Source organism: Augochlora pura, chromosome 3 (assembly GCF_028453695.1).
Source record: "Augochlora pura isolate Apur16 chromosome 3, APUR_v2.2.1, whole genome shotgun sequence".
NCBI classification, from domain to species: Eukaryota; Metazoa; Arthropoda; class Insecta; order Hymenoptera; family Halictidae; genus Augochlora; species Augochlora pura.
The window spans coordinates 31,375,123-31,396,416 of NC_135774.1; the positions used below are offsets into that span (position 1 = coordinate 31,375,123).

Here is a 21,294-nt window from a genome sequence, read left to right on the forward strand (position 1 = left end):
TATCGATTCCGCTGCCAGATGGAAGTCTCACGGTCCGGCATGGCACGGGAGAAGGAAGGAGAGATAGAGAGAGAGATAGAGAGAGAGAGAGAGAGGGAGAGGCGTCGAGCGTGCCGGAGCGTGTCCGTGGGTCGAGGTGAACGCGGAGAGTGCGTTAAATGCGAAGTCAGTGTCGAGATACCGGTGTTCTGCTAAAGTGCCGGAGTCCATTCAGTATTGCTCAATGAGCGTGATGTTGTTAGCGACTTTCCAGCCGGCTGCAGGGTGAGCGGGGTGCGTCTGGTGGGAGTCTTCTCGCTCGAAGGTGTTAAGATAGCCCCTGCGATCGTAGCTTTCCGGTCGGCGCGGTCACCGATCCGGGAAACAAATGTCCAGATAACCAGACTGCCCATTTTTACGCGACTCTGCTCTTCCTGGCCTAATCGAAGCGATAGCACTGTAATTATTATACGTCCCTTGTATAACTTGTTTCAGCAGAATTGTTTTCTGCGGCCAATAGCTTGCCTTTCTTACACCGTCCGAAATGTACTCGTGGAATGTGTATAGCTTTTATTTCGAATCTTTTTGGAACTCGACAAATTTGAAATAGCATTTTGTAATGAACTTTAACTGTTCGCGACGGTGGATCGACTTTAGTTTGCGGGAACTTTTCAGGCAAATTTTAGGCAATTGGAATCGGATATCTATCGATTCGATCGACGCGTAAACGCGCAAAGACGGCGGTGGTTATTCGCGTCGACGACGAATGTCGATCTAACGCGGCAGGCAGTTTCGAGTCACCTCATTACATGTGCTCCTGCGCGGTCCATCGACGGCCATTTTGAAACCACGACCCTCTTCTCTTTCTCCGCGAGCTGATCGAAACCTAACCGCGACGACCTCCTCGGTCCCCGCGGTTTTCTCCGTCGTGATTTCTGCGCGGAAACAAAATAACGCGGTAATAACAAAACGCGGATTGTTTGAGCCGGACGCAGCGCGTACTTTCATCGCGGGACAACGTCCACCTGAACGGCCGCTTTGAACACCGAACGCGAGACTTTCCTCGCCAAAAGCGCGACGCCGCGGTCTTATAGACACTCCTTTCGAACGATCAAACGGCCTTTTTATATTACTCCTTAGCGGTAATTCGATTAATCTTATTAAGTTCGTTAGCTTGATTGATATCTCCTGAATAGAAAGTCAAGCGAAATGGAAATTTGCTCTCTTTAACGATTTCGACAAGCGTTCGCGTGCCTCTGTTTTGTTTGATCCGCCAGCGGAACGTATATTGTTGCAACACGTTGCGCGAACTGCTCGAGAAATTAATTCTTGTTTTTTAGCTGACGTATATTGATAGTTCTTTGCGTGACGGTGTGATAGCCTAAAAAAGTAAGCATTTGCTGGTATGAAAAAATAATGCCTGCTCCATTGACGCAGCGAATCGAGATAACTCGAAGTCTTTGTTCATCGAGACAACAGTCAGTGAGGAACATCTTTATCTGTCACGTGAGTCACCAGTCCTCCCATTTTTACCCGACGGTGAAAACTTTAGCACGAGAAGATTCTTGTCGATTTTTACTGCTGTCTGTCTTTCAGCTTCTAAGTATATCCGGCTCCTTTGTCTTTAGGTCTCGAGTACTCGTCATTAATTCCTGCTATCTAATTGTAGTTTTATCGAGCTATTGATCAACTGTTTTATCAACTGTTTCATGGTTCAACTATCTTAATTTATCACAGGAATCGAAGGAGATTACATGTAACTATTCTGCAGATTTTTATGCACAATAGATAGTTTATTCATCGGATTAGCGTGCGGTAGGAGTCTCAGCTCGGCCACGCTAATCCGTGGAAGTGCGTCAATTCGACGTACCCTTCCTGGTAAGGTATCATCGCGAGACAACCGAACATTTCCTCCGCATAGAATCGCATTCTTCTGTAAATACTCCCCGGATTACACTGTCCACAGGAAGTCTCGCCTCACCCACGCTATAATCCGCGGAGCTATTTCAATTCGCCGTACCTTCGTTCCCACCGAGATTCCTCCGGCCGCGGAGTCTGTTACCAGGTAATGCAAATGTCTCGGGTGGCGAAATAAAAGGCAAAACGGGGCGGGCTTGTTCCTTTTTCCACTGTCTCTCACAATACCGCGCCGCAAAAGGCGAAGAAAAGCGTCGCGTCTGCTCGACCGGCACGTGGTGGATGCTGAAACGAAAGGAGACCGACGCGACGCGACTCTCCCGGCTCGACTCGACGCGACGGAGCACAGCTCTTTTTGTGTCGTTCTGGCGAGCCGTCGCGCGTACCCGCGTACCCGCGTACCCGCGTGCCCGCGTGCCCGCGGAACACCGTGCGGCCGTGCGGCCGCCGCGGCCGCGCGCGATCGTGATGTCAATCACCAATGAAGACAGTCACCGTGCCGGCTGTCACTGCGGCGATCCCCGTGACAGCAGCACGCGCCTTAAGCCGCATTCACAAGCACGCGAGAGGACCCCTCAGCAATAAATTCTCCGCGGATGTTACTCGCATGTTTCTCGCAACGCGTCTCGCTGCCAACCGATGTAAATTCCCGCGCTGTCCCGGCCTCTAGGACTTAATTAATTCTCTTCCGTCGAGCCGCCGGATCATTAATCATCGATTGTGTTCCGCAAACAGTCCAGCGACACAGCCGCCTCGCCGCGCCGCGCCTCGCCTCGCCTCGCCTCGTCGGTCGATCTCGAACCATTCACCCTTCTTTTTTGCACTCGATTAGAAGCCTCCAGGCGAGCCGGAGGTCGCGTTTCTCTCTTTCCTTCGTTGTTTGCTCGCCGCACCGCGCCGTCGCGACCGACCGTAATTTGTAGACCGAGATCGTTGTAGATCTTTCGACGGCTGCGAAAGGATCAAAGGGCGGTTGTAAATTGAACAATGTAGAACGCGGCGGTTCGACCGCTAGACGAGTGATAAGATTTCATTCAACTTTCGTGATCCTCGCGCCTTCTGCCAATTGGCCGCGGCTGCTTTTTGACCCCTTGCTTCTCCGACACGCTATGAAGACCTCTACCAACATCCACCGAATATGAATGCGTTAGACTTTCTTCTCTTATTACAGTTTACTGACGGCGGTAGTGAAAATAGTACACGATTCTCTGAACAAGATAATCTCAGTTTATGGCTCTTCTTCGCTCCTTGATGGAAGAAGAGATAACTTTTGTTTCTTGCATGTCCATAGGCGGATTTAGATTTTGGATTATTTTTAGTAGATCGATTATGTAGAACCAAGGCTTCGTTACAATCTCTGTTCTTCGTACATCGGGCAATGTCCTCCTCGGTCTCACAGTTTCATCCTAGACTCTTAACATTTTAACTCAGCCCCCTCGAAATCGACCATGCTCTTTCAGAGACTGCATCGTTTCCTCGCAAGCCCCGAAGTATCTCTGCAGGTAGGAGAGCTGCTCGAACACGGTTGCGCAATAGTCGCCGGTGGCAGGGATTATTTCATCAGGGTCCGGCAAAAAGTTCGGTTTCCCTCTTCCTCGAGAAGATAAGCGACGTCGGAGCGGTAGGTGGCGGAGTCGCGCCAGTCGCGCTCGCCGGTTCTATTTCCCGGGTCCGCGGCGCAACGATACAAATCGACCTTATAAACGGTTTCCAAAGCCAGGGTCTTATCTCGCCGGGGAGATTTACGTGACGAGGAACAATGCACGATGGAAATATTAATCGTGGCAGGACGAGGTCGGGACCCGAGCCCGGCAGCCACCTACCCATTTGTTGCTCGATTTCCTACGTGCTCGATTCCTCTCGAGTGCGCCTACCTGAACTCTGGGCTGCCCTTGTTAGTCGGTTATTATTATACCGTGGCGCGCGGAACACCTACCGCGATCCTCGTGATCGATCGTGCCAGGCCAGGGGACCCGCGAACGATAGGTCTCCTCCGGGAGGAGGGCCGGCCGGGCGCGCACACATCCGGGCGAGATCCGTGAAACTAGGCAGCACCTAACATCGCGACTAACAACGACACCACCAACGGCAAACGGCAACGGCAAACAGCAACAACGCCGGTGCAACAGCATCTCGATATCGATGGAGCCGGCCTCTCCGGCTTTCGCTGTGTAGGAGCATTGTGCGCGCTACCCAGCCGAGAGGTAGCTTCAACATTTTTCTCGGGCTCCGGCAAAATGTTAGCGACTTTCGCTTCCGCGTTACATCAGCGGCCGTTTGAAAATTGAGTTGACTTTCATAAATATCGCTACCCGCCGGGGAACCCGGCTGTCAACGTGTCGCGGTGGAGAGCATCGGCATCGAGATCTCAACGTCGCCGAGGATTAAAGTCGGAATAAATCATTGCCGAGTCGTCCGCGATCCTCGTCCTATACCTCGTTGTTCGCGATGTTCTCGTTGTCGTTGGGAGCCGGCGATCCCGATCCCCGATCCCCGATTCCCGATTCCCGATGGGAACGGTTCCGCGCGGCGAACGCCGGAGCCGAGCCGAGGCGAGCCGAGCCGATCGGATCCGTCGCCGGCCGAGCAGAGTCGCCCGCGGCCTCCGCTGGTATCCTTCTCGGATGCAAATGAGCGGTAAGAGTGCGTTCACATCATTTATCTCGTCCCGGCACTCACGGGCAAAGACCTAACCCGCCAGGTACCGTATACAAGGGGAGAACCCGGTAAATAAAATTATCGTGTGCCTAATGGTGGCACGTACGGCTTATCAAGTGGACGCGGCGGCGTGTCGGTGCGCTACGTGATCGCATTATGATACCGGGACACTGGGAATGCACTTACGAAATCGGCGACGATTAAAATACAATTGATTAAGGGAATGGGACCTCGTGAGCCGGAGCTCTTTATGCCGCGGATCACCGGCTCGATCCAACCGATCCTTCCCTCTGTGGCGACGTCGATCCGATCCGACACGACTCTGTATCGATAACTGCAGCATGCTAAACGATTCGTCGAAATTCGCTCGCCTCCCGGTCGTCCCATTAAATATCACTGTGTTTGCGTCTCTGCACTGGATGCGCTCGCCTGTGGAACGCGAACTTTGGGAAAGAAATTTTAGATTACTAGATCACCGAGCATCGTTTAGATATTTTCTCAGATCCATCAAACTCTTTTTTGGACAAGGATCGCGTATTCTGCTCTCGTTGCAATTAAAACGAAGCGCTTACTTTTCTACAGGATGTCGTATCGCTGAACATTTTATTGAACGTTAGCCACTGGTTATAAAATTGCGAATAAGATGGTGCCTTGAATTATTATGAGAAATCGTAGTATTATTTATCAGGCATTTCATATTATTAGCATTTCGAAAGGCGTAGCACGCCGAAATGCTGCAGTCGCTCGCTGCGGTCGCCGTGTAGAAATCATTGGCTGTCACGGCGCGGCGCGGCGCAGCGAGGTCCTCTCGGTGCAACTCTCGCGGATGCACCACGCTGCGAGATCCAGGTGCGTTCCGGCGGGCCTTACCAGCCTCTCGTGGCACACTTCCCCAATTCTCGCATTGTTCTTCATCCGCATACATACGCTCGAAATAAATCTTTTTCGGGTAGGGGGCTGTGCGGAGGGGAAGGAGGTGGAGGAGGAGGAGGCGGCGGCTCCAGGCGTGCGCGCACCTCTGGCCTCGTGACCGGACGGTAATTGCAATCGCCTCTTTCGTGGGAGGGCCGTGGGTAATTGATAATTAAGCGGGCGTCGTCTACCGGCCGGAGAACCGAATTTAACGACGTTGTTCCCCCGCCGTGTTAATAATACGATAACTCATCGTAACGGATTAACTTGGCCTGCATCCCCGCGCCGAGTGTCCGTCACCGACCAAACGGTTACCGGAATCGTGACCGAGAATCCTCCGGCGACATTAAACACCTCGGACCCACGCTTCGTCCCAATTGAATCCCCATCCGCCTTATTTATCTCGACTTTTACCTTCGCGATTCCTCGACACCGAATTTCTATTTCACAATTTATCTACGTGAAATTGATGTTTGTTATTCAGAAAATGTTTCTCTTTTTCTCTTCTTTCTTCAAACGCTAATTTTTACTTAATCTGTATTTTCGTAAAAATTTTTTTGAGAAGGTAGAGACGTATAGTTAGAGTCTAGTTACATTGTTAAAGATAATCGCTGATGGAGGTGTAAAGTAGGGACACAAATACTCTATGCTTTGGCTATATCGGTGACTTCGATGACGTGGCTTCGGATTAAATATACTCGAAGAGTCACGCGCACTTTTAAGGCGCCAATTACGAGGAGTTACTCGTCACAAAGAACAACCATTTGCTTAATTGAGAAAACTGTTGTTGATTTCTAATTTCTGAATCAAACTTAAGAGTTGAGCATTTTCTTCAAGGATCCGCAAGTCGAGTCATTAGCATGCGACGCTTTGTCTCGAGTCCGGGCGAAAGAGGTCGCGGCTATTTTTATTCGACTGTATAAAAGTGAAAATGATGTGCCCCTAAAGATCTCGAAGTGCTCGTCGGGCGAAAAAAAAAAAAAACTGTCGAGGGCGTAAAAACGTGGCAATAATTGACAAAAGTTGCCGGGCCGATCGTATCTCGCGCATGTAACGATTACCATGCGACGTTCGAGAGGCGTGGAACGAGCCTCTCGACGCGCTGTTTCGCGTCCCGACTTCCGCGCTGTCGCGTCCACGAGCGACGGAACAACGCGCGGCTGACTTTCCGCGACGCGTTTCGCAACGGCGTAACCCGGGCTTTTGACGAGAAACCGCGCGACGCTCTTCGAAAGTGATCGTCGAAAGCTGGGTAAAAATACGCCGTACCGGCAGAACGAAACGGATGTAAGAATACCGTGGCGCGGCGTCTCCGAAATAGCCTAAGCCGAGTCATTTTCGGAGTCGATGCTTTTTTAAACTTCGCTCGAATCGCGGCTAACGGCTTCAACGTTTCCGAGATTGCTCGTTATCCGGGAAGGAGCGAACGAGATTTAGATTTATGAAGGATCTTGATCGATTTGGTTGAGAATTTGTCGGGTCTTCGGGTATTCGGAGTCTGGAAGGATTAGCTCTTTAGGAAGATCGATGTCTACACGAACGTTCGCTTTCGGAGCGATTCGGGCGAACGTATGAAAAATATTTTATCGTTGCTTGTTTCGTGGACGCTGGCGACGGTAATCATTCTTTAAAGTATTTCTCACAAAACGATGTTTACGTCTTCATGGTACAGCATGCGGATAAATCGTCTTTAAAAATATTCACGGCCGGAGAAGTATCCATCAGAATCGCAAACGACCAACGATTATTACCATTTTGCCTGACCACTTGTTTTCAATGTTTTCGCAAAAATATTATCTTTGTTCTATATTATCGTAGGCGGACAGTCTCGAAGACAAGTTACGGTATGTCTTGAAAATATTCCAGAAAATAGTATTCATCGAGCTCGTGCACGAATAGCTGGCATACTCGAGACTTTTAACTCGTATTTCTCAAATTCAGTTATCGATGTCCGGTTTACTGATTTATTTTCGCCGAAGCAACGCGGGCATCTACAATAAACAGTAGTTGTACTTCATGCATTACCATACCAAGTTCATTGAAATAGGCACTGCACCTGCCTGCAGTTGATGCGCAGATATACCGTGAATATGATAAAATAGTCGGAGTCCATTCAGGATTACACATCTCTAAACGCACAAAGCAGATACTTGATATGCATACAAGATTGAATCGTTGCGAAATATCCTTTGTTAAACCTTTATAATACGCTGGTAGAACACTAGGATGCGATTCGCGCAACGATGATACAACTATATACAAAATAACATAGATTAAATAATTCCATTTTCTAAATTAGCAGTTGCATAGCATAATTCGTCTTACATGAATGTCTCATAATGCAATAATGTTAGAAACGAATATGTAAGCCTTCCGCAAAGGCCTGTTAAATTTTCGTTTCATAAAATCTGCAGCAATAGTATCAGATTACTCGGTTTAAAGCGTCGCTTCGCGAACAAGTATGTCAGAATTTTTTGATGGCCCGAGCGCGATGGGTTCAACGAAATAACGCTTTCCATAACGGTGAGGCGCGCTTCGAGTTTCCGGTGTTCGGTAACAGCATAATAAGGAGATCGTCTCTCTCGGGGACACGATTTGCGGGCGTGGATCTAGCCGGTATCACCCGGACGGAGTACCTGGAGGATAGAGCTCGGCCGCGCACCGTGTGTGGGTGTTCCGCGCGCGAGTTGAAAACTGTTTCGGTCCGGTCACTACCTGACGAAGCCAGACGAATGAAAGTGGTGTGTAACGCGATACACGGGGGAAAGGTGGAATATCTCGGTTACGTTGAACCCGGCCAGGAATCAACGAAACTGGTCAATGGGTCCCCCTCGTCTTGCCCACGGTGTATCGACGGCGGCGACGGCAGGCATATTCTCAGCCGGGTTCGCGACTTCCGCTTCGCGAAAGTCGCCTAACGACGATTTCGATCATCTTTTCTGCGCGGAGACGTTGACTCTAATACTCGCGCGCGCCGCTCCCGAGAAGCCGGCCGTACGTCCACGAGCTAAATCTAGTTTAAGTAACGCAATAAAAGATAGAGGAAAATTCGCTCGGGATCGAGGATTAACCGTTTCTGATACGAGGTTTCTCTCATATCTTCATTCGACGGCGTATACACGGTGGTCCGCAAATCCGCGCGACACTCCTCCGCGCGGCCGGCTTTAAAAGAAACACGGTCGGCGCGCTGGCGCGGCGCGGCGCGGCGTATGCAAATTTTCAGCCGCTATCGAACGCTGGAATTTATTCCCGCGAACCGTCTTCCATCTAAGAGAATCGCCGTGTTAGTTCCAGCATTTTAACCCTTTCAGTGGTTTATCTCGGCCGCGAAACGCGCGCTCGTATGGTTATGTTTATCTTAGAAAGCGGGCGCGTTTGCCGCGAAATTCAAATAAATCATGATAAGGCCAGCCATCATAAAAGCCGTCTCTTTTCGTTACAAGTACGCTCGATGGTAACATCGAAAGGGTTCGATGGCATTGTCTATTCTTTTTTCTTTTTCGGTATTTTCCAATTACCCGGGATTCCTTGACAAAATCAGAACTGTTTCCGAACAAACACGCTTTTTAATCGGGGACAATCGATTTTTAATAGCGCGCCTCGCTGCGCTCAGAACTAATGCAGATTTACGAGCCAACTTGTATATAAATAAATACGGCGACCCTTCCTTTTTTAGACTTTCTAAGCACGTACATCACACTGGTGAAATGGACGGACATTCGTTTTTGCCGATCGCGAAAAAGTGATCGTTCTGCACTGGCGAATGATGCAGAGATATATATATTCTCCGGGGTCGTAAAGTAGAAATAACGTGACACGGTGTATACTAATTGGTTCCAGCTCGAGTGGATCGTTCGTTCGTGAAAATCCGACTTGAAAAAGTTTATGCCAGTTCAAGGGAAAGCCTAGCGGACATTAACAAATTAAGGAATCGCGAGCTTCTATATTTAACCTTGCTTTATATGCCTTCGAATAATGCACCTGGCCAGTTTACTTTTAATCATTGCCTTGGATCTAACAGCCACGAAAATTCCATCTGTTCGAGCAATAGACTTTCGCGCATCTTAATTACAGGCATATTATTATTTTACATAATAAAATACTTACCGAGACAGTTTCGATAATTGTTGCAGGGAACGCTCAAAATATTCGTAGACTCAATGATTCGAACGGATCAATTTTTCTAACATAACAACGCGTTCGCTGTATTAACCCTTTCGCCGATCATCGCAATAACGAAGTCTGTTACGAGAAATATTTTATAGCGTTAAAACAGCGGGTATCTCGTGTCGTTAATATCGCGGATCTCGTCTTTGCCTCTTACGGATCAGCCACTCGGAAGATTAATTAACCCGCGTACGCAGTCTGTCGCGTAAAAGAACTATGAAGGTCCGTGGCAGGTCATACGAAAATTTATCGTCGTTTCGTGAAAGTCGTCGCGGTGTCATCGATGGCAGTTACCGTTGTCCGATCGGGAACGAGAAAATGGAAAAGAAGAGGACGGAGAAGAATAAGAAGTAGAAGAGGACAAAGTAGAAGGAAGAAGAGGAACAAGAAGACGAAGACTGAGACGAGGAAGACGTGTCGAGCGCGTAGAATATACGAGCGGTGGACAGATGATTGCGCTTGCGGATCGGCCGGGTAATTAACAATAAGAGGGAGGCGACCGCACGCGGAAGGAACGGCCGTCGCCGGGCCGCGGCTGGTCCACGGCTGGTCCACGGATGGTCCACGGATGGTCGACGGCTGGTGGGCGGGGATGACTTTCAGAAATTTCGATTTTAGTGTCGGGCAGAGAGGCCTCGGATCGAGTTGTAAACGTCCGGGCGCTGCGATTTTATGAAGAGTCATTCAGCTTTTCCCTCCCGCGGCAATAAAACATTTCCTGAGCGTGAGTATTAACTGCTGGTAATCGGCCCGCCGTAAATCTTCCGACGCCGCGCGCGTCCGCGTCCGCGTCCGCGTCCACGTCCACGTCCGTACGGGCTGCGCCTGTTTAGGAGATCCACCGCGGATCTCCGTCTTTCTTTTGTTGCGCAATCCGCGGTCCGAATAGGCGAACGCAGGTGGATGAAACTGGGACGAGACTGGACGCGACGCTCGTTTCGCGGTTCGCGCCGACTCGCGACGGAGAAATCGGTCTTATTCTGGAATCGAACGATCGGCAGGGACGATGGACGTGTTAATAGTAAACCTAACGACCGGTTTCGCATTTGCGATTTCATAATTGTTGGAGTCGTATAGCTGCTTCCATTAAAAATCGTTGAAGCGTCTTTCTATTTTCGATCAATCAATCCAGTCGATCTTAAACCTCTCGATCGTTAAAGACAGAAAATCGTCGATGAAAACGGATGATCGGTGGTAATCTTTTCGCTCGATTCATCGAAGAGGAATGAGGAAGTGTTCCTTATCGGTCCGAGTTCAACGTTGATACCACGGAATATAACACTTTCGTACGGATCTCTCGTGTAGATATTCGCTTCTGATATTCCAAATTATTTCTGTCGATGACGATTGTGTTCGCTCCGGTGCCTACTCCGCGTCTTGCGAAACAATGTCCGAGCGCCGGAATGAATAACAGAAGATATCCGACCGGGCTTATCGTCAATCCCGTATAGTATTACAATTTAATACAATCCGTGCGTATAGTTTATTGCTGCCACGTTTTCCTCTTCGACGTTGCGCTCGGTCGCCGCAACTTCCACTTAACCAGTTCGCAAAATTACCGGGCCGCGCTCGGTTTAAACTCGGAATGATAATATCGAGTTTCTCTGAAATTTCAAATGGTTTACGCTCGTTAGATCGCGGCGACGCGGTATAATGATAACAATTCGGTCTGTCACCCCGTTTCTCCTCGCGCGCGTCGCATCCATCGCTCGTTACACCGGCGGTGAGTTACTGTTACTGCTTTCGCGAGAGGGAAAGGTAAGGGGAGGAAAGGTGAGCCCCGGTGGAAACGGTATCGCTCTAAAACTAGGAGTAATAACACTGTAACTCATTGTCAGCGGCCGAGTAATAACAGTGGCTTCCCGCGGAGGCGGTGGCGCGCCATTTTCATGGAAACGTGTCTCGGCCAAGCGAAACGAGCGAAAACGAGAGAAACCGCTAATACATCTTATCGATCCTCCGTATATAAACCTATGCGCGTGCTGCGCAAAATCGACCCGTCGATTCGAAAAATATCCATAAACTATGCCAGTGCCTGTTACCAGCTGCTGCGAAGTTCAGAATCAATTTTCTGCACTTCATAGAAACCTTTCGTATTACTTCATTGTTGGAAGAGATTAATGCTATCTTTAAATTCTTTTAACTGTTGATTTAATTCTAATTTTAAATGTAACACAATATTTAACTTCGTATAAATCATATAAATCATATATGGAACATGAATGATCAGTATACTTCGAGTACAGAGTTGACACAGTTTTAGGTCACGTTTTTTTCATTTTCGTGAAAAACGCAGCAAGCAGTCGCCGAGTAGAATGTTTCGTTCGATCACTCGCCACATATTAATACGATGCCCCTTGTCAACTTCATTTCGCGTACGTCTGAAATAGTGCTCGAAACCGACTAACTGTGAACGCGCGCGGTACAGTTATCGCGTCAAACGTTGCGCAAAAATCCCTCGGCGCTCCAAATTGAATGACGTCGAAGCACCGAAGATGGTACGCCAAGGAATCGTTCTCCTAGAGGAACGGGGAATCAATTTTCGTTTTAGACAGCTACCACCAATTACGGTCCCCATTGAAACTTGAGTATCCACTTGGTTCCTGTCGCCGCAGCCGGTCGTTACCGACGGTAGCGTTTTTTTCGTACAGCGCGGCCTGTACTGTGCCCGCTGCACAACCGAGCTACGTGCACTTGGCAGCTACATTGTACGGGTTAGTCAGTTGCATAAGACGACCGAAGAGGAGGCCGTCCGCTGGTATACCATGACGTGGCTCGCCGGCGGATTTTTCTGCTTCCACCGTTGTCCCTGAAAGCTTCTTCCGTAACGAAACAATGCCCCTTTTCAAGGGCGGCCGTCTCACGCTTAGAAATACCAGTCACGTGCTCTATTACACGGCAAGATTCTAATTAGAGGGAGAATGGAGAGAGAGAGAGAGAGTAGCTGGATGTCGGAGAGGAAGAATTTTTCTTGATGACGGTGGGGGGACACGACCGTAGCCCGTCGCCGCTCCTGAGTGGTCTCGGAGCCGTAAGATTCATTCTTCGCTGTAACGTTTCGTCGTTTCATGCGGTCGGAAATTATCGAGAAAATTAACGGTGAATTAGACCGCGAGGATACCACGCTCTAAAATTGTCGAACTTCTGATTGGTCTACTTTGGTTGGACGCGGAACCGGTTAATTGAGTTTCGCTTTTGTCGCGTGTACTTCACGGGATCGCACACTAAGGAACTGCGGTTCTTCATGCAAAATGAAAACGACTGAAATGAATAAAAATTATTGTAGCTGCTGCCCCGATAAAAATTGTCCACTAAATTGCAAGCTAGAAATAATATGTATAGCTGTTATAACATTCTCTCAATAATTTCAATGTTTTAAATCATAGCTACCCATTTTGATTAGAAAACTCGAACCGGTCGAAATCGGATAGAAAAGTCTGCATCGCTCATCGCGGTCGACGATCGTCGCGGGCAACCCTCGTCGACTCGATTTAGACAATGATCTTGCGGCCGAATGGTAAGCAAGCGTTGTTATCCGCGCGACCGAGAGCGGTTATTACGGTTGCCGGTGATGTTGACAGATTTCTATATTCAAGGAGGTTTAGGAGCGGCGCGCACGCCGGCTCGCAAGTCGCAGTAAGAGATAATCACCGCTTCTGTCGTCCCGGCGTATCATTATTTCCCCGCGAGGGTACGCGCGTCCTCTCCTCGAGAGCAATGACAAACAGAAGTAATTTGAATGTAAGCTGGGCGCGATCGTTACACGGGCTTACACAGACCTCAATTTTCCACGGGGCATAGCACGATGTTTAGGGGTAATAAAGGGCGCTATGGGCCGTTTTAATACTGTAACGGGGTGTTGCCAGGCTGTTCCGCTGTCGCGAGCAATTTTATCGCGCCGCTATTCCTCTCTAAAACTCCCATAAATGCTCGCGGACACGCACACGCCGGTCAAATTAATTTCCGCGGCGTGCCTCGCTCGCCCGGATGCGAATTTCTAAGCGCGCTCAGTGTTCCTCGAAACGCTGCGATCGTTCATTAAACACTGTCGTTGTAAATCCAAGCTGAATGTTTCTTGAACTGTCAAGATTTATTCAGCATGTACAGATTTCTCGAATGCCATAAACATGGAAACATAAAAACATGGAAATTACTAGGAATAACAGCATTTTTCTTGTCTTTTTATTAGCAATCTTTCAATCGACGAGACAATTTTTCTATTGGTTCTGAGTTTTGTAAAATTATGAATTCGAAGAACTCGCGGAAAGATCGTTGCCATAATTATTGTAAATTCGCCATGTAATACGTCTCTCGCAATATTTAATTTCCATTTACCGGTCGATTCGCGTAATACTCTCTCATGCTCACGTTTCAACCGAAACGTAAACGAAACTCGAAGTAAATCTAGAAAAGACTAGTTATTGATCCCGATCCAGAGAAGAATGGCCAAAGGGATCGAGTTTCCTGCACAGAATGGGAAACGCGGCCTGGCGTGAATTGAAATAGGACCGGTTACAGGTTGCAATTGGTGTGCACGGCGAACGCGTAAAGATCGGCGGACCAATGGTAGCAAATTAATGAAACGGTCGGTTTAATGGTGGGTCGCACAGGTTGTGTGCAGCGGGAACAATTGGATCGCGGGCGAGCGCGTGTGCGCGCGTGCAACCGCGGAACGGGAAACGCGGAGCGACAAAGCGGGAATCGAGCAATCGTGGGGTCACATTATTAGCAGAGAATATCGGTATCCCGCGAAAGCGAATAGCAGCGGATCGTTATCTGGCGCACGGACACGGTCGAAACATAACTTGACCGAGACGATCGTCGCTTATCCCGTGGGATCGCGTGGGCGTTAAAGCGCGTGGTTCTCGCCCACCTGAATCGATTTCGAATGGACACCACGACCGTCCCGAGGCTCGTTTCGTCCTATCCGAGTGTCCTGTTAACGGTCCCGCCGCTGAAAAAGTACACCCGATCCCTTTTTAACCCCGTCCCCCCTTTTACGGCTTTCCGCGTGTTCGATTCCGAGGCCGCGTCGCGCGTCGCGCTCCGCGCCTGCGTTCACGACGATCATTACCTCGGATATTTGAATCGTTAATTAAAACCGCCGTGCGAATGCTCGCCGAACAGTGGCACGGCTCACGGTAGACCCCAACTTTTTATTTTCAATTATACGGCCCCCGGGGTCGTCGCACCTCGCCGTTCCGGTTGCGGACGGTCCGCCGCGGAACAAGCCTTTTTCGACATTTATTTTTCTTGCCGGACGTTTATCGAGCTGCTCGATAATTATAGTAATCGGAGCGCGACCGAAAAAGGGAACGCCGGATCGGGAATATATTTGCGAACCGTTTGGTGGACCCGCGGTAATTAGTAGACCCGCGGATTTCGTGCCTTCCGCGATGTAATCGAATCTGCGAAATGCCAATCTGTGAAGTAATTGCGAGGACTTCAGAATTTACTTCGCGCTCGTGTTTCCGGGAATTGGGTAACGTGGAACACGGCCACTTGTTTTCTCGATCGAACGAAAATATTAACAAAGCCGACGTCGAGCTGCGCGCGCAAGAATCAATTCGTTATTTACTATTGCTTTCGGGAACCGGTGACGAAACGCGATCACGTTGTTCTAAGTTTCCGAGAATTAACCGTAAACCGAGGCATAGTGTTGCGTGGTTACCGATTAAAGTTGGTCAGCGGAATGCGCGACAATGTTTGTTCTTTCTCGAGCGCGAAACTCCTTGGGGAACAATTGCAAATTTGTCCTATCCTTGGGCTTGTGATAAATTCACATTTGAATTTACGCGGACGGTTCTCTATTTCCTAACGCAACAGCCAACTTTAAACATCAATATTGTTCAACCACTTAGCTGCGTCGATATATTTAGAAGATAAATTTCGTTATGCGTTTTATCAATCATATCGAGTGTAGTTTTCTTGGTAATTGTTCTAAAATTATTCTAAAGTGTGCGAAATTAATGATTATGTTACCGTAAGCATTTTGACATAAATCGTAGAAGACATATTTTTGTTATAAAATTTCAAATTACTATTACCTTATAACGTATATATACATACGTCGTACGCAGCTAACAGGTTAAGAGAAACACGTCTCTATTATCCACAATCGACCTCTAAGTAATTTAGTTGAACAAGACTAGTCGATCCGTCCGGACATTGTCGAGCCGACAGGACAATCGTTGTCGCTTATTGTCAAAACAGTCGTCCAGATGAAGTCATCGTGTAATCAGTTTGTCGGTAATGAGTTGCGCGGCTCTTCCAAGAATTGTTGTGGTATTCGCCGCGCGGAACACGCGTTGCCCCACACACGAGAGCGTTACCTTCGCGCCATTTCATAACACACACGTCTCGGCTCGTCTCGGCTCGGCTCGGCTCGGCTTGGCTTGGCGACGCGGGTTGCCATTACGTCGCGCGCCGGTGCGTGTGGGCCCCGCGTTGCACAATCCGATGCACTCGCGTCTCGTCGCCTCGCGCACGCAATTCCGGCATCGCGAATACAATCGTTCGATAAATATTTATGAACGATCGGAACCGCGTTATCACGCACGCCCCTCGACGACGCCGACCCGCGTCATTGTCATCGCGGATGTCCCGTCACCGAAATCGTCACAATGGCACCGGGTGCCGCCTGCCTCCGCTCGAGAGGAATCGTTAGGCGAACCGACGTCGCGACGGGCCAACGAGGGTCAAACGCGGGGCAGAATTTATGATTCGTTTATGCTGATTTCGTGTCTCGTTGCTCCTTTTCCATCCGCGTCTAGCTCGTTCTATTTCGCTCGTTTGGCCGCCAATTCTGCGGGATCCTTTTACCTGAACTTTGAGAAATGATCTGTCAAGATGGGCGCGTAGAAACGACCCTATCTATGCAGATTATTTTGCCTAGCGAATAATTCATTTATGAAATCGATTAGTTGCTAATAGTACCGTGAGAAGACCATTTTATTTAGCTCGTCTATGGTACCATTTTTGTTTGAAACTCGTAGATCGAATTTTGTTTTACTAAACTGCCTTTTATGAATTTATAACGTTACTTGCAACCAATTTGATGGCGTGATTCAAGTGTCATTAAAACGTCGTCAGGTAGACGCTACCGCGAGCAAGTATATTTCTCTATTAGCATTTTAAAGTTTTGGTTTCGTTCGAGTATTTCGAATGTTTAATGGAGGTTCGAGTAGCCACTCGGGCGATGGTCTCCTCCGTGGCATGGGAGAGAAGACGGTTGGCTCGTGTGCCGCTAGTTTCGGATAGTTGCGCGCGGGTTACCAAGGGATTAATGACGCGGAGATGCCTAAGAAATTGAAACATCGACGCGTATGAAAATGAAGAAGGCGGCTTTCACGCACGGTTTCGCGGTGCCTCGTCGTGTTTCTTTGGCCTTTATTTACGAGCACGTTACACGCAATGTTAATTCGACAGATTTGACCGTAAATAACGACCGTAAATACCTGGCCGACGGAGTATATATTTATCTCCGGCTATAAAATTCAGTCCCGCCGGATGTGCCGTGTGCTTCGCGAAGATGCCTGGAATTTGCCAGCGCGCCTAGCCTAGGGAACAAGATTAACGCGGTGAATTTCGTCTGGACGTTTCTCCTCCGACGCGTGTATCCTGTACTCTGTACTCCGTATTCTGTACTCTGTATTCTGTACTCTGTACTATGTACCACGTGTACCGTGTACCGTTTGCGAACTCGCGAAAATCAGAGCCGTCGATTCTCCATTATCCGTGCCGAAACAAACTGTCTCAAAATGTTCCTAGTTTTCCTATTCGCGTACAGGGACGGTCGCTAGACACTCAATGAAAATCTGACTGTAACCTCGACGCCGTTACGTAACCGGGCCCCGTAGTAGTTGGAACAGTGAACGCGCATGCATCAGCTTTATGCGAACTTTAATTTGTGACTCGTAAATGTACCGTTGTTTCCCGGCTCGCGTAAAAATGACCGTCCGTTGCTTTTTCATCGTCGAATCAACGCTGGATGTTCCATTTTCGAAGTAGAACCATCGTAAATCTAGTCGACCATTAGCTTTTATTACACGCATCATTTTCGTTTTCCTTCTCGAATTTATGCTTCCGCAGACTTCATCTATAGGCAGATTTTTCTATTCGCGAACAGTGGATTCGAGGAATCTTTTCACGGAGCTGCAGCTCCGAGTTTGTAAAATCTGCGAGCTATATTTTCTTCTCATTTCTGGGGTAATTGTTTCATGGACGAAATCAAAAATTTCGTGATACCAAAATGGCGAGAAATCTCTGCTTTCGCGCGTGCTCGTATACGGTCGACTGAAAAATGATTGCTCGAAACTCGACAGTTTTCGCGGCCGCGTTGTCTCTGGTGGGGATTCGCATAATTCTTCCCGACAGTCGACCGTCTCATTTCCCGTATCAATCACACGTGGCTTAGTCACCATGTGGTCCTACGTTCCGTCGTCTCTCCGTCATCGCCCCCCTCCTCTCGCCTCCTCGTCGACGACGACGAAGAAGAAGAGGAGGAAGAAGAAGAAGAGGAAGACGAAGACGGAGAATAAAAATAGATAAATAAGAATCCGTGTCCCGTCGGATGACAGACGTCCGCGACGGGTTTCCATGGACCGATCGCGCCAATTATAGTCACCGTGGATGCCACCCGGCGTTTAGCAGATCGGGAAGGGTTCACGGCCGCGTTCACCTTCGTCGAACCCGCGAGACTAATGCGCTTAGACCTTCCTATATAGCGATCCCGATGATCACGATCCCGTCGATCCTGTTCCCCGGTAATAATTACCGGCTGGCTGTCAGTGCCGGGTCAATGGGAAACCATTGGAACCGCCACGAGAATCGACAGCTTCCGCGGGTCGTTAAACCTGAAACGTTCTCGCCGCGCGCCGCGCGCCGTCGCGGCCGCGGCCGCTCTTTTCGTCGTGATCGATGCATTAGCAATTAGAACTGCCCTTTCAGCCACGGAATCCTTCCTTCGACGATACACCGGCTCTCAAATCTGATCTTTATGGTACGACCGATTATTCCGAAAGCAACCCCGTTAATTATGCTGTTCGATCGTTGGCCAACAGCTCGCGATTATTCCAACGATTTTCATGGAAAAGTATATGCCGCGCTTGAAACGTAGAATTCGAAATTTTATGCAAAATCGAGAATTATAAGGAACAGAAGATAAAGAAAAATGTCAATTTTGATCCATGCAGATTTGCAATTTGCAAATGATTTATTTCCTGTGCCCTTTAAGATCGATTATGCAGACTTGTAAAACGAACAAATTTGAACACCTAATGTCTATAATAATCATCGAATTAATCTTCTCTTTAATTCGAGATAAAATACAAGACTTCTACTGTTTATATAATTACCTGTTCAATCGTAATCCCACGCGTTCCTGAATTCTCACACCGCCATCAGGATTTGCAAAACGCGTGGAAATGGCACGCGAGAACGTTCTCCAGCGATCCTAGCCGCAATTGCGGCTCTCGTTTTCTAAACACATGCAACTTCTCCTGTTTCTAAAACCGACTGAAATGGTCCCAGTGACCTTAATTGAACTCCGATTTGCAAACGGAGATTATGAGAGCTGTAGTTAGCGACCGAACAAGGTACAGGCCAGGCGGCGCGGCGCGGCGCGGCGCTTTGCTCTAAACTCGTAAGAGAGAAATTTCACGATGCCGCGGTATTTTTCGGTGCCCGTGATTTCACCATTAAGGGAAAAACGGCGTATGCGGCAGCCTCCGCGTAAAAGTGCCGATGCCTAACAAGCTCGTTTCCGTTCCGCGTTGTTCACCGCGGCTAATTATCGCGCACATCTTTTTGCACGCTCCGATAGCCGTGAGAACCTGGATACAAAAGTGTCCGGCGGCTGCTCGGCGTTTCAGTATTTCTGAAGTCTTTCAGTGCGATTGAAAATCAGCAGTGTTACGAATATTTTTGATGTTGTATAGAATTTATTATGGAGCATTTAATTGGAAGAATTTAGTATAAAGACTTTTAAATGAAGCATTTTTTTATAAATTTAATGTAGAGTCTTTTAACGAGAGCTATTTGGTATGAAGCATTTAGTACCGTTATGCTGCGTCACCCCTAAGATAAAGATACCCCTATTATATATAAGAGAATAATTTTCTCGATTACCAAAAATTTTATCAAGTCCGAAACAGTACAATGATATCCTCGAATAGCGTTTAACCTCCGTTTGATTGATTTTTCTAATAGATTTCGCGCCGTAAACTTTTGCACGACGAGTTCCGTCTAGCGGGCACGAATAGAAAACTGTTCGAAATTGTCGAAAGTCGGCATCGCTGGGAATCGTCTGAAAAGTGCTGGTTATCCCGGCGCTCGTAGAACGATTAATTACCGAGGTGGCCCAGCATGGAGCCACCGCGCGAGCAGGAAGAAGCGAAACGGTTTTTCCACTTGTACGACCACGGGAAACAATCGAAACCCCTTCTCGGAAGTCTTTTAGCATCGGCGATCGGTCGGAAGGTCAGAGGTGAGGCCGCGAGCGTGCCTCGAAAATAGAACGTATCCACGGCGGTTAGATAGCAGTTTAACCGTTTCTATTTCAATTATCGCGACGGCGGCGGCGGCAGCGGCGGCGGTGGTTCTCGCTCGGCAATTTGCTGGGTTTAATCGTCGCCGGATCGCCGGATCGCCGGCACGAATTTATAATTCGTAATGTCTCGAGCGGAGAGCAAAGTGAAACGTCCGTCAGATCTAGATCGGAACTTTCCAGCCGACCGCTCGTTACTGGAATGTTGATTAACGTGTTAATTAACCGGCGGCGGCGGCGGCGGCGGCGCGGTGCGAGCCGAGTCGAGCCGACCCGAGCCGAGCCGGAAAAGAATCTATACACCACCCCGACGCGGACGCGACGGGACGCGCGTTCTCTTCCGTCGCCGGTGGACAAAATTCCGAATAAAAGGAAATCCCGCGTGGCGCGGCACTCGGCGCGGCGCGGCGTCCACCGGAAACAGGTGGATCGAATTTTGACCCCGAAAGTGAAATCGAACTTCTTCCTCCTTCGGCGCGGGGGAAAACTGGCTCGCGCTGCTCGGCCGACATGCCACTTACGTAAGCCGTAAACCCGGGGAAAAATTCGCTGTAATTATCGGCCATTTTTTTCGGACTTTCTAAAGCGGCTAGGCGTCGCCTCACGGCGCGGCAAGGCGAGGCGAGGCGAGGCGAGGCGAACCGCAACGATGAGCATGGTAATTGAGCAATTTGGTACGGGACCCGGCCGGAACTAAGAAACCCGACTTTTGCTCGCTGAACTACTTCTTTTTCTAGGGCACTCGGAGATCGCCTTCTTTTACTTTCTTTGCCACATAGCATAGAACAGCTTGCTGCTTTCGCGTAGGTCAGCAATCTTTTTAAATAGCTTTTTCGGTCGCCTCTTTCGTAAGATTCTCCGATCCGTCGCGCCGGAGTTTTTGTTCACGTTCGCGGCATTTTTACGGGCGATGCTGTAATCGAAACTCTAACGCGCGCCACGGCAAAACACTTTCCAAAGTGTTGCGTTCTTCTGCGAGAGCGTATCGAAATCTATTTATAATCAGACTATCCGACGAGATTATATAGAAATGCTGCAGCGGTTGCAACAAGTTGACCGTACCTTAGCCACTTTTCACCTTATATAATTTCTCTATTCTCGAAGCCATTGGTACA

At 48.7% G+C, this 21,294-nt stretch overlaps 1 protein-coding gene across 1 annotated transcript in view; it reads left to right on the forward strand.

Annotated features, from left to right (window-relative positions):
- LOC144467584 (ras-related and estrogen-regulated growth inhibitor) overlaps nucleotides 1-21,294 on the forward strand; it is a 71,736-nt gene that overhangs the window by 37,231 nt on the left and 13,211 nt on the right. The gene's annotated exons all lie outside the window — the stretch shown is intronic.